This window comes from Cibotium barometz, chromosome 49, assembly GCF_041138505.1.
Source record: "Cibotium barometz isolate CiBa-2024 chromosome 49, ASM4113850v1, whole genome shotgun sequence".
Lineage (NCBI taxonomy): Eukaryota > Viridiplantae > Streptophyta > Polypodiopsida > Cyatheales > Cibotiaceae > Cibotium > Cibotium barometz.
In genome coordinates, this window is record NC_141094.1 from 37,632,915 (window position 1) to 37,644,893 (window position 11,979).

General features: G+C 39.9%; 1 pseudogene; it reads right to left on the reverse strand.

Moving 5' to 3' along the window:
* Positions 1–9,702: 9,702 nt before the first annotated feature.
* Positions 9,703–10,278, reverse strand: LOC147610543 (AT-hook motif nuclear-localized protein 26 pseudogene; annotated as a pseudogene).
* Between the last annotated feature and the right edge of the window lie 1,701 nt (positions 10,279–11,979).

Consider the following 11,979-nt stretch of genomic DNA (forward strand, 5'->3'; position numbering starts at 1 on the left):
TAATTAACATGGGGGGGCATCTGACCATATCCATGATATAAAATCTCTAAGAAGTGTGCTCAATACTTGAATGCCAGAGCACATGGCTTTCCACCATGAAATTACTTAATTGAAAAGAAAATGGCTCTTTCAACATATATAAACACATACAAAAAAAAGAGCCCAGAAACAAACCGCATCGATGATGTCTGTTTCTGGGCTTTTTTTAAATCTTTGGACATCAAGTTCACTTGGCTCTTTCACTAGGATATTGCGAGAGCAGGCTTCCTTAGCACTTGGCTCTTCACCAAGGGATATTTCCAACATCAAGAGATATTTGCAATCTCTTTCACTAAGAGATTTCACTTGGCTTGCTCAACAAATATAAAAATAATATGCCCAAAAATAGGCCACATCGGCGTGGACTATTTTTGGGCTTTTTTTATATCTTGGGACATACTCAAGATCTATATGAGGCACATCTACATGAGGCGTGGCTAACCACGTCTACATCAAGAGGCCAACATACATTTAAAAAATTAACACACATTTAGCCAACATACATGACAACATCTAGCCAACATACATTTAAAAAAAGCCCAGAAATAGGCCACGCTGGTGTGGCTTTTTTGGGATTTTTTATAAATGTGTTGAAGAGCTAAAGATCTTATTTTGTTTACTTCCATGGTTAAATGAGAATAAGGTGAACAATCATTTCGCTTTGATTTTTAAAGATAAAAAAAAAGCACAGAAACAAGCCGCACCGGCATGGCCTATTTCTGTGGGCAATTGTTTTTATGTGTTGAGGTAGATTCATGTAGATGTGCCTCATATCCAAATATTTAAAAAAATCCCAAAAATAGGCCGAGCCGACGTAGCCTATTTTGGGCATTTTTTAATATTTGTGTTGGCTGGATGCCTCATGTAGAGAAACAAAAAGAAATATGGCCACACCCTCTTGATGTGGATGTGGCTGGCCATGGCGTCATTTAGATGTGCCGCCTCATATCCAAAGATACGCAGTACATTGAACAAAGGCACATGAGCTATAAGAACTAGAGTACAAAATGATGTGATGTCTAGCTTGAGTCAGCTTGAAGAATTGTAGAAAATATATCATGTCCCTAATATATGATAAGAATCATGCCGTAAATTAAGAATAAATAAATTTGCTTTAAAGAAACCTGCCACTCAAATCAATAGTTAGTTTCCTGACTCCCTCACTCATTCCCCCCCAAAAATTATGTTCACAATAGAAATGATTTTTCTTCATAACACAAACTACAATCTCACCAAAGGGATTTTGCAGATCTCATTTCTAGCTTGGGATACATAGTACCAAAGTTGACAGCTAGAGAAGGATGTGGACAGCACATGTTTCATATATCTAGTTGCACAAAACAATGAGTTTTGCCTACAATCTCAACATGGAGTTTAAAGAGAAGTTATTTCCCACTTCTTAACAAGTATATGTATCTTCAATAATAAATGGATAGAACTATCTTCACTTCTACATAAAACAATATCTCATTCATCTACACAAGATAGAGAAACAAAGAGAAAATAGTGATCAATGGCTAATACGAAACCTAATATTAGCTTCGAGTTTGGGAATCAATCCATACTAACTCTCTATATTCAATCTCATTCCGAATCTATATGTACTAGCATCAATCAATGAATTAAGCCTGAGATATTTCTTGTATCAATCTTTATAAATGTGTGTGTTGTCTAGGTGGGATCAATTTGTATTTAAAAACATTATCCCATCTCCCAACCGCCAAGTCTTCTCTCAATGCTTCACATTATTTGAAATTCAACCATAAGGTTATTGAAGTGATTCAAAATATCTCTCCTCAAAACATTCTAACGAATGCATTTTCCACTATATTTTATTTTTCCCTCTCACTTGTTTTTTTGGTATGCAAGTTTATTGTCATATCCCTAAATAATATATATCTATATATATATTCCAATCAAATGTCTAATAAAATCAAATAACAAATTTCTCAATTTCTAAAGAGAATCTATAATTTCTCTAATCTATATAAATATAGCTCTACTCATATATAGAATTTACATCCGTATACATGCTTCCAATATTAAAATAAACATGAATAAGAACATACAAGATTAACTTAGATTTTTTTGAATAAGAACATACAAGATTAACTTAGATTTTTTTTCTTATCTTTTCTTATATCTTCTTTAACCAAATTCTCTATGCATAGTGTTATAAGACACTAATCCTATACAAAACTATGAAAAGACAGGAAAGAGCACTTATCTCTCATATACTCGTTGAAAAATTGGAGCATAGGGATTAAACAGAAGGGATCAGTAATGTAAAAAGAAGTGATCAGTCAAGGAAAGCAATGGCTAGTTGAGAAGATCCTCTTTGATAGTCCTTTGAATATATCTACTCAAGCTCCAAGGTCATCCACTTGGATAGATTAAAATCCAAGCCTGCTCTGATACCACTTGTAACGCGCCTCATGAAAACTCTAATACCATTTGTGATGTCCCTAGAATACACTCATCAAAGAAACATAGTCTGAATATAAATGATACCAACAAAATCATAAACCAACTCAAAATATAGTTTATGATATAACACATGATATACCATCTATACAATATTCACACTACATGACTATTCTCAAGGTACCACAAAGACGTAATCCAACATACCAATAATAATCAACAATCTACTCTAAATTATAATCACCATGATGGCATATAAATTATAAACAAAAAAGAACAAAGGAAGAAGTTCCTTATCTTGAATAAAGGATAATCCAAGATTGGAAGTCATTCAATCACTCATAGCTCATTCATAATCACAAGAGAGTCTTCTCTTGACCCGAACCACCCGACCACCCCCGAGCTATTTCAATCTCAATCTCAATCTCAATCCCATCACTATGGAAACTTCATGTTTTTTTATGAAGATTCTCATGAAGTAAGAATAAGGAAAACAAGAACCCATAACCTGTCTAATGAAAGATGTCTCTTGTCTGTTATCCTGTATGCTGCCCTACCATAGGCTGCAACTTGATTTGATCATAAAATCTTTATCCAAAATCCGTTTGGGGTCATCCAGGTACTCAAAACGATGCGAAGCTATCTGGTCGACAAGCCCACGCAGGCAGAATGTCCAAATTCTTCTTACTTTGGTCGAAAATCGTGTTTTTAGTAAACGCGCTCCAAAAAGCACTTTGTTTACTTTCCAGCAACTTTTTAACTCTTTTTAGCTTCTCCCATCATGTTTTTTCTGAAAAACCACAAATTTTTTTAGAAAACTCTTATATTCACCTTTTTTATACATTAAAAACAATACTGTACTCTCAGAACTGCACAAGAATCTATAAACTATTTATATAATTCTCAATTCTAATCCTCTTTTGATTATAATTTCTAATAGAAATAGTTTTACTCAAAACAATGTCAGAAACTATGCAAACATTCTAAATCCTATATATTATTTTAATTTACAAACTAGGAAATATGTTTCAAATATTTCAATGATAGAGTAAAGGTCGTTACACACCTCCTTGTATAGCTACACCAACCTTGTGACACTACAGCTTCAAGTGAATTAGCTTATTGGCACTTTTCTGCTGGAGCTCAGAGTATTCAAGAGCTTGGATTATTTTTCTAGTTTCAAAAACCACCTAACTAGGAGAATTCCCACTAAGATTGGAGCTTGTGAAAGCCTCCAATCCCTGTACTTATAGCACAACAACTTGCCTTGGCACTATGCCAAGCACTTTGGGCTCATTAACCTTGTTGTGCTAGATCTAGGGGCAAATGCACTCAGTGGGCCCTCACCCAACACCATAGCTAGGTTCAGTAACCTCACTTGGCTGTCTTTGCCACTCAACAACCTTGATGGTGGTATTGTATCCCAAATCATAGCTTGGTCTAAGTTATAGTACCTTAATCTAGGTCATAATTAATTCACAAGCAAGATACGTGAAGGCATCAAGAACTACAAGGCTCTAATATTTCTCCGCCTTAGTCAAAATCTTCTTACCGCCGCTGAAACTTAACCTTCAGAGAGAAGATTTTGGCCAGTGACGTCTTGCTAGTCTTTTGTTTGACAGAGGAGACTGCGGACCTCTTCACGAAGCCTCTACCTCAACAGATGCTCCGTCAACACTCCAGCTCACTGGGATTGGCTCCGCATCCAAGAGTTGAGAGGGGGTGTTAGTAGGCATCTCCTATACATATTACACAGTAGGGAGTGAGGGCCATTTTTGTGGGTGTACCCACCCATGTAGGAGTTTCTTTATTTTTTGCATATTGTTCATTTTTCTCCACTTGGGGGTGCTGTAGTTTTTCCCTTAGATGGTTATAATAGCTTGCTAGCTAGGAGGGCCTGTTTTCTTGCTAGCCAACTAGACTTGGTCAATGTCACGTGTGCACCCAGTTGGTGTATAGGTGACATGGAATTCTAGGCATTCAAGCATTAATTCAGCATTTACTAGGTACTTAATTCAATATTAACAAGCTTAGATCATAGTAGTTATAATGTGTGCAGCATTGTATGGGGCTATTTCGCAGGACCTACAACAGTACACAAGGCATCAACATCATTTAGGACATGCATCACATCAGGTCGGGGCATGGGGAACCAGCCGACAACTGTGGACCACCATGAGAATATCATGTCTAGTAAACACATCTAGACACACTCGGGGGGTCAGTTTCAGGATAGGAGTCAACCAATCCTAAGGTATAGCTAAGTCGATGTGAATGTTGAGCCTATGTCTACCTCAAACCCCTGTTAAGCCTCTCTCAATAACCAACGGGGGTAACTTCCTATGTGTGATCCAATCTCCAAGAGACCTGGTTGGTCCTATGCTTAAGGTGCCTCATGATACATGTGGGCGGGCCCCTAACATGTGCCCACTGGGTAAACGGATTAGGGGTTTCTAGACAAAAGGCTATCGAGGTCGCTCCTCTGAGGTTGTCAAACTTAACTGTCTAAAGGCTAGGTTGAGACGATCCCAATCTGGTTGTAAATTTGTCCTCAAAAGCTAGACTAAATTTGGGGCCCGCATCTCTGTGAAAATTCATATGGTACTCTGCGGTGGCCAAGGGCCCCCAAGACTTGGGGTGCACATTGAAATCTGGGCCAATACGAAATCCTTCCAAGGCTCACCACCAAGAAGGAGTCCTCCAAAAATCAGCTTGCCCAGCAGGGCATGGAATTACCTCACAAACCAAGGCTTACACCCCTCAAATGACCTTTGCTTGATTTTAAGGTCTGGAAATGATGCTAAAAATTGAGAATACAACTCTATTTAGTTCATTTCAAGAAAGAAATCCCTCTTGTGACTCTCTTGTGCAAAGCTTTCTTGAAAACGATGAGGCATGACAATTTTCCTCCCAAAACATTTCTATCAAGTTGTGGTTTCATCTACTAGGCGATCGTGCCTAACTACACGACCACAACTGGCCCACAAAGCACTAGCCTCATTGGCATCTAAACTTTGCCATCTACTTGAGCCAACTCTAGGTACGTGTGGTGCTATGGAAAGGTGTGTACTCTAATGGTGATCAAACTTTCAAAGTGTGTATCTGTGGACCCCAGCCTCACTCTTACAAAGTTTGATTACCTTCTCAACACATTTAGTTGCAATGTGCAAGCCAAAGGCCTAATTTTGAGGGGTCTCTCTAAGGCAACAACACATTCAAAACTAGTCAAATGGCATGCACATTGCATTTACATGTGTTGTGAGATGTGGTGACCAAACTTTGTTTGTATATGTGGACTTCTCCCTCACTCTTAAAAATTTAGGTCCCATTGAAGCACAATTGGTTACAATGTGAAAACTAAAGTGTTACCAAACAAATAGAGACAAAAAGAGACAAAATAATAGGTAAAGAAAAAGACTTGTTTGGATAAGTTTGTGCATGTGTGTGCATGTGAATGTTTGTGTGTATTATGCAGGTGCACGTGTGTGTGTGTGTGTGTGTGTGTGTGTGCGCATTATGTAGATGCATGTGAGTGTTTGTGTGTATGTCTCTTTGTGTGTGAATGTTTGTGTGCATGTGTGCCTTAGAGAGATAGGGAGGGAGAGAGAAATGATACATTTCTATGGAACTAAAATGGTACGATGTATAAATATAAGAGAATAATACATAGGACAAAATATAAAACTACAACCTAATGGTGATAGCCCAGCTACTCTCAGCTTAGTCACCTGACAACAGTATAAAAAAGCATATAATTACTAGAAAAGTAGGTGCTAACCCAGCTACTCTCGGTATAGTCACTATCACTATCCAAATCTAGCCAATTTGGATCGTCATCTATGAAATAAGCTTGCTCCTATATGGAGCCCTTATGTCTCACTGGGCAATAGTAGAATCCTAATGTGGAGACTCCCACCATGGAGAATCCACCTTGGGTGCATGTGGTAGTACGTCTGTCCGCACCTCCCCCCAGGATGCATTTGGGCCTCTATGTCTCATGATGCTTGTAGTATCGCTTGTCTCTTTAGCCATACTAAAGTTGTCCCACACACCTTTCTCCCACTTAATATATGTAATTTTCTTATTAACGGTCATGACTCTATGTTGATAAGTCTTGGCTAATGTACCACTTGGACAAGCACCACCCCAACATGCTCAAATGTCATGTGCCTGCACTCCTCTAGAAGAGCCTGTAGTTACTCAAACTCTGTCTCAATCCACTCCAACTCTGTTGGCTCCGTAAAGTCCATCAAGAGGGTCTCAATGCCCAAATCATGAGAAATAGCCAGCAAGTCCTCTTGCATTGTGGAAGAAACTATCCTCCCTATTTGTCAATTAATATCCACTCATCATGGGAAAATATTGTGAGTACCCAAAATGATAGGTAGTTAGGTTAGTGCCATACTGTAGACTAGGCATATAGCTCATCACACTAGTCATCTTGAGAGAGATGTAAGAGAGGTGGAAGAAATGACCATATCCTAGTGTATGCCGATGTCGCATTGAGGAGCTGGAAAAAACAATAAGCACTCTCCCTCGTGTAGAATCTACAAGGCATGTGCAACAAACTTTGTCGTGCTATAATCTTTGATGGAGGCCGAGGAAATAGGGTGCCAAGATAACGGTCACTAGCACACTCCTCGACTACTGCGACCAAACTACAAAAAAAGTTCTCAGCTCTATGGTTGGCCTACGACACCTCGTGACATCCTCATATATTCTCTGTCTTTGCTCCCCCATCTGTGCTCTCATTTGCTCCACCTTTAACCTCATGTGCTTGACCTTTGTATTTAGTCTCTACACTACCTTAGATAATGCTGGGTCCATATCACTAATATATTCTCGAGAAGCATGTCCAAGCCACTATACAAACACACGTGCATCCAATCACAATACATATAGACATGAACAAGGGGAAGTAAATGGGTTTAAAAGCACTCCAACTAACTAATAGGCTAGAAACCACACACATATTGTGGTCAGCCACCCCTCATCTAGAAAGGTCAAAGAAACCCTAGAAAGCTTGCACTCACCCACAAGGCATATAGGTCCCACCCTTCTGGTCCTCTCATGAATGCCGCTTAGTCTAGTATGGTGAGAACCAGTGGCCTAACACAAGCTAGGTTCCTTGGGAGGCCCCTCTCCCAACATAGATTTCCATACACAAATAAGCCACAATCCCAACTATGTAGCCAATGACCAATGCACATTATAATATAAATTGTGTCCCTTGGGAAGCCCCTCTTCCAAGGTAGAGTTCTACACATGAGCTCTCTCACAAATGAGCCACAATCCCAACTATATAACCTAGTGACCAATGCACACTATAATATAAATTATGTCAAGAAGGCCTCTAATCACTAGCCTCATTATGTTCAAGTACGAGACATAAAACTAGTTGGAGTGCAAAAAAATAAACTATCTCCTTCTTCATGGAATATTTCTCAACCTTGCTTAGTACCCATGGTGCATTTAGAGTACCACCCTGTTGCCTATTTGTTGAGGCCATAAATGAGGCATCTTTCCTACCTCTTGTAGGTCTTTACTAGTGGATCGCTAATTAAAAGCCCCAAAATCTCTGTCTATAAATAGGCCAAGATGTAAGTGACAATGTTCTCTCTAGATTCTTGCACGATCAAACCTCAATGAACACATGCTGAACAATGTGCTCAAATTTTCAATATCCTATTCCCAAAGTGACAATGTTCTCTCTAGATTCAAGTGATCAAACCTCAATGTACACATGCCGAACAATCTACTCAAATTCTTAATATCACATTCATTGACAATGAGTGGTGTGCCACATCATGAGCTATACAATTGACTTGCGCTTGAACATATGTTGTCTCTTAAGGTAAGTTAGGAAAGTGTCTAAAAACCTTGACTAAAACTTTCTCTGCTTGTAAGTCATCCCTATAATGAGAGGCCCCACACACAACAAACAAGACACAACAAACAAGAGACAACTTCTTCATGTTGTGGTAGAGAAACCAATTATTTGGGCATGCATGGTCATAATCTCTCTCTCTCTCTCTCTCTCTCTCTCTCTCTCTCTCTCTCTCTCTCTCTCTCTCTCTCTCTCATGCAGAGAGCATAGAGCTCTCTTGTTGAGCTTTAGGAGAGGTTCCAACTTTGTCATAGATGAGGCGACTTGAGACAGAGTAGGAGGGATAGGCCTTGGCATTTTCTAAAGGGTAAGCTTTTGTCTACATTCATCTCAGAGCTTCCCTATTGGTGGAGATATGTTGAGTGTGAGCTCAAATCGAATCCATGCCAGCTCTTGCCTGCTTATCTATCCTCATGCTTGAAACACTTGAGTTGGTGGGTGGGTCATGAGGTGGTGGTGGGTGCTACACCAGTGGGCTATGCATCGATAAAACACCACCTTTCATTTATACATATAGCCAAGGTGGTCATCGGTCACACGAGGTAATGATGGGTGCCGCATCGATAGGCTATACACTGATGATACTCCCCATATCACTTTGTGGCCTATTGTAGTGTCCACATGCTCCACACCCACAAGCTTTTCCACCACCTACTCCATGCACTCTAGTGATGCTAGGAATGATTCAGATGCTAATGCCGAGCCAACAAGATTAAAATACCAATGTCACGTGAGAGAATCTAATTAGTGACATGTCATCAAGGTGAAGTTCCTCAAATAAAAAATGGGAATAACCTCAAGGAATCAAGTTGTAGAAGATGTTCTTGAAAAGGTGAGTACAAGTACAAATACAAGCCATATGAAGACTAGGTAATTAAGTGCAATTCAAGTGAAATTCACATGCCAAATGAGATCAATAGTAAAATCTTTAAGGCCTCAAGTGAAGGTTGGAATTATTTACATCTAGTAAGCATAGATAGAGTCTCTTGAATACCAAAAAAGAAGAAAAGAGAATAAATGAACCTCAAGTGTGAAGTGTGGGTATCAAGGTGTCGAGCAAGTGGGGTGTGTGTGTGTGTGTGTTGTATGAACTTCAAACAAGGCCTAGAGATGAGCTTTGGATATGGACGAGAACCACACAAGGTTGAGAGCAAGGAGGTAATGTGGTGGTGTTGCAGGAGAAGCTTCTAGTTATAAGGGGGATGAGTTCCTGAAGCAGCAGCCCAAGCGTAGACATCTGGCATTTGATAATTGGTGAGGAAGTTGGGACTGTTGTTGCCATTGGTTGTGTTATTGGTGTTGGAAGGAGGATCAATAATAAGCTGCGGGGCTGCTACCATGGCTGCAGATTGTCAAGCTCCAATGGCGGGCAACGCCTCCTCATCATCTAGAGGCAGGCGTTCATACGACGCATCTAGAAAAGAGACAGCGATGATCACCACAGGACCCGCCGCTTGCAGAGCGCCCACAACGCTTCCAGCCACATCCTGGCCCTGGGCGCCGGTTAGGTGTACGGTTAAGCCGGTCCCCCCGGGCGGGGCTGGCGGCGGGAGAAACACGCCGGAGAGCGAAAGGATCTCGAAGCGGTCGTGCAAGGTGATTGTGGCACCAGGCGCTGCGCCAGGTTGTCGGAGGGTGACGTTGGTGACTGTTCCGCTGCCGCTAAGGATGCACACGCCGCACTGTCTCCGGCACGCGAAGGCGGCCACACTTTCGATGACGTCGCAGCTGTTGGCCACCTCCAGGACATGGGTTCGCAGCGCATTTGCACTATCTCCTCCCTCCTCACGGCCTGTCGTTGCCAGCGCTACCTGATTAGGCCCCTGATTAATATTGTTGATGGGATCACTGCTCCCACTGTTCTCTTCATCTGATGCATTTGCCATATCGTTGGTGGGATCACTGTTGGTGGTGTTGCCAATGCTCATATCGTTGGTGGGATCACTGTTGGGAGAGAGAGAGCGCGCTTAGCTGATCACAACTCTGTGTGTGTGGCCTAATTAAGATTAAATAAAGTAAACTACAAGACAATATCAAACTCACGAAGTGCTACTCTGCAAGAGGTAATATATAGCATTAAAAGGGTAGGATATGGGGAATGGAGAGGATGAAGGACGATCAAATATTTTAAACAAGATATCGCGCTGATTACATGTTAACCGCGTCAAAATTGAAGGCCTACAAAGTACCTTGGCCGTCATTTTGAAAGGCCTACAAAATACCTTGGCCTTCAAGTGAAACCCATTAGTTAGTAGAAAGACGCCCACTCCATCCTTCAAATTTCACCTATATTCTACCATTAATGTCTTTTTCTTTCTCATGGCTAGATTAAAGAAATAGTGTGCTAGTGAGCACTAAAGTAATAAGATCAAAGAAATCATGCATCAGTGAGAGACAAGTGTCGCTAACACAGAATTCAAACTTAGGTCCTTAAAATGCCTTCCCACTACGATACACACACCATATCCAAGTAAAACCTACACTAAGTATGGTGGTGAAAGTCACTAAGGATAAAACTACATAACTATAATACCTAGAATACTACCGTGCATTTTGTAGAAGTGTGCTAAGTTGTGGCAAGGATAAAGGCACCTAACTACTTAAGACTTTGTGAAGTAAAAGCGTATGGATGGGAAATTAAATTGAGTTGTTATGCAAATTACGGTTGTAACCAGATGATGAGCATGCATCATTTATTATGAAGGGGATCCCACATCGGGGGTGGATATTTAATATATCTTTTCTTTGACAAGAAACTATCCCCATTCAATATAAAGGCATAATTTCTAACCAATGGGAAACCTCTATATTGCAGCACATTGGGAGTGAGTATGTAATATATCTCTTCTCTGACAGGATACTATCCCCACTTAAGAGAGATGCATAATTTCTAACCAATGGGAAACCTCTACATTGCATCGCATGCCATATTAGTTCGAGTAGCAAGCTCACTTCTAGCTCAAAGCGAGATATGAATAAGTTGGGAGATATGATCCTAAAACTAAAGCTCGCTAAAACAATGTCAGAAATAAAACTTTTTTGTAGTGAGTGAAAAAAAGGACGACCTTCAAGCTCAATCGATTTTTATTGAAAAAATGCATAAGTTAATCGGTTCTATACCTAAAACTTCAAAATTCAAAATCTTTTAAATTCAAGGCTATGCAAAATTATAACTGGTTTTTCTCAATTCGAGTCATAACGAGCTTTTTTTTTTAACGTTGGGCTAAAGAATCCATACAAGGAGACACATGGAAGAATGAATTTTCTAGGGAAGAGATAAAGAGACATAAATTAACAAAACCACTTTTGTGCGTCATAAATTTAGCTCATGATTGAAAAGGGGAAAGTAGCCCCAAGAACGAAAGTTGGTCGATCTCATCAGTCGAAAAAGTCGAATTTTTTGAAAACAAAATTAACTATTGGTTACATTGTTGAATTTATGCTACTGTCCACAATATTAATTCAGATCTTGGTTTATAACCTCTCGTCAGCATCTAGTACATCTTAGGTTTATGATCTCAATAAAATTTTCTTGCCTCCAATGCATGGCTCGTAGGCGTAGCGATATGCCTTCTGTATTGATTAATTGCCTCCAGCAGCTTAAGCACGCTCTTAATATATCGTTATAT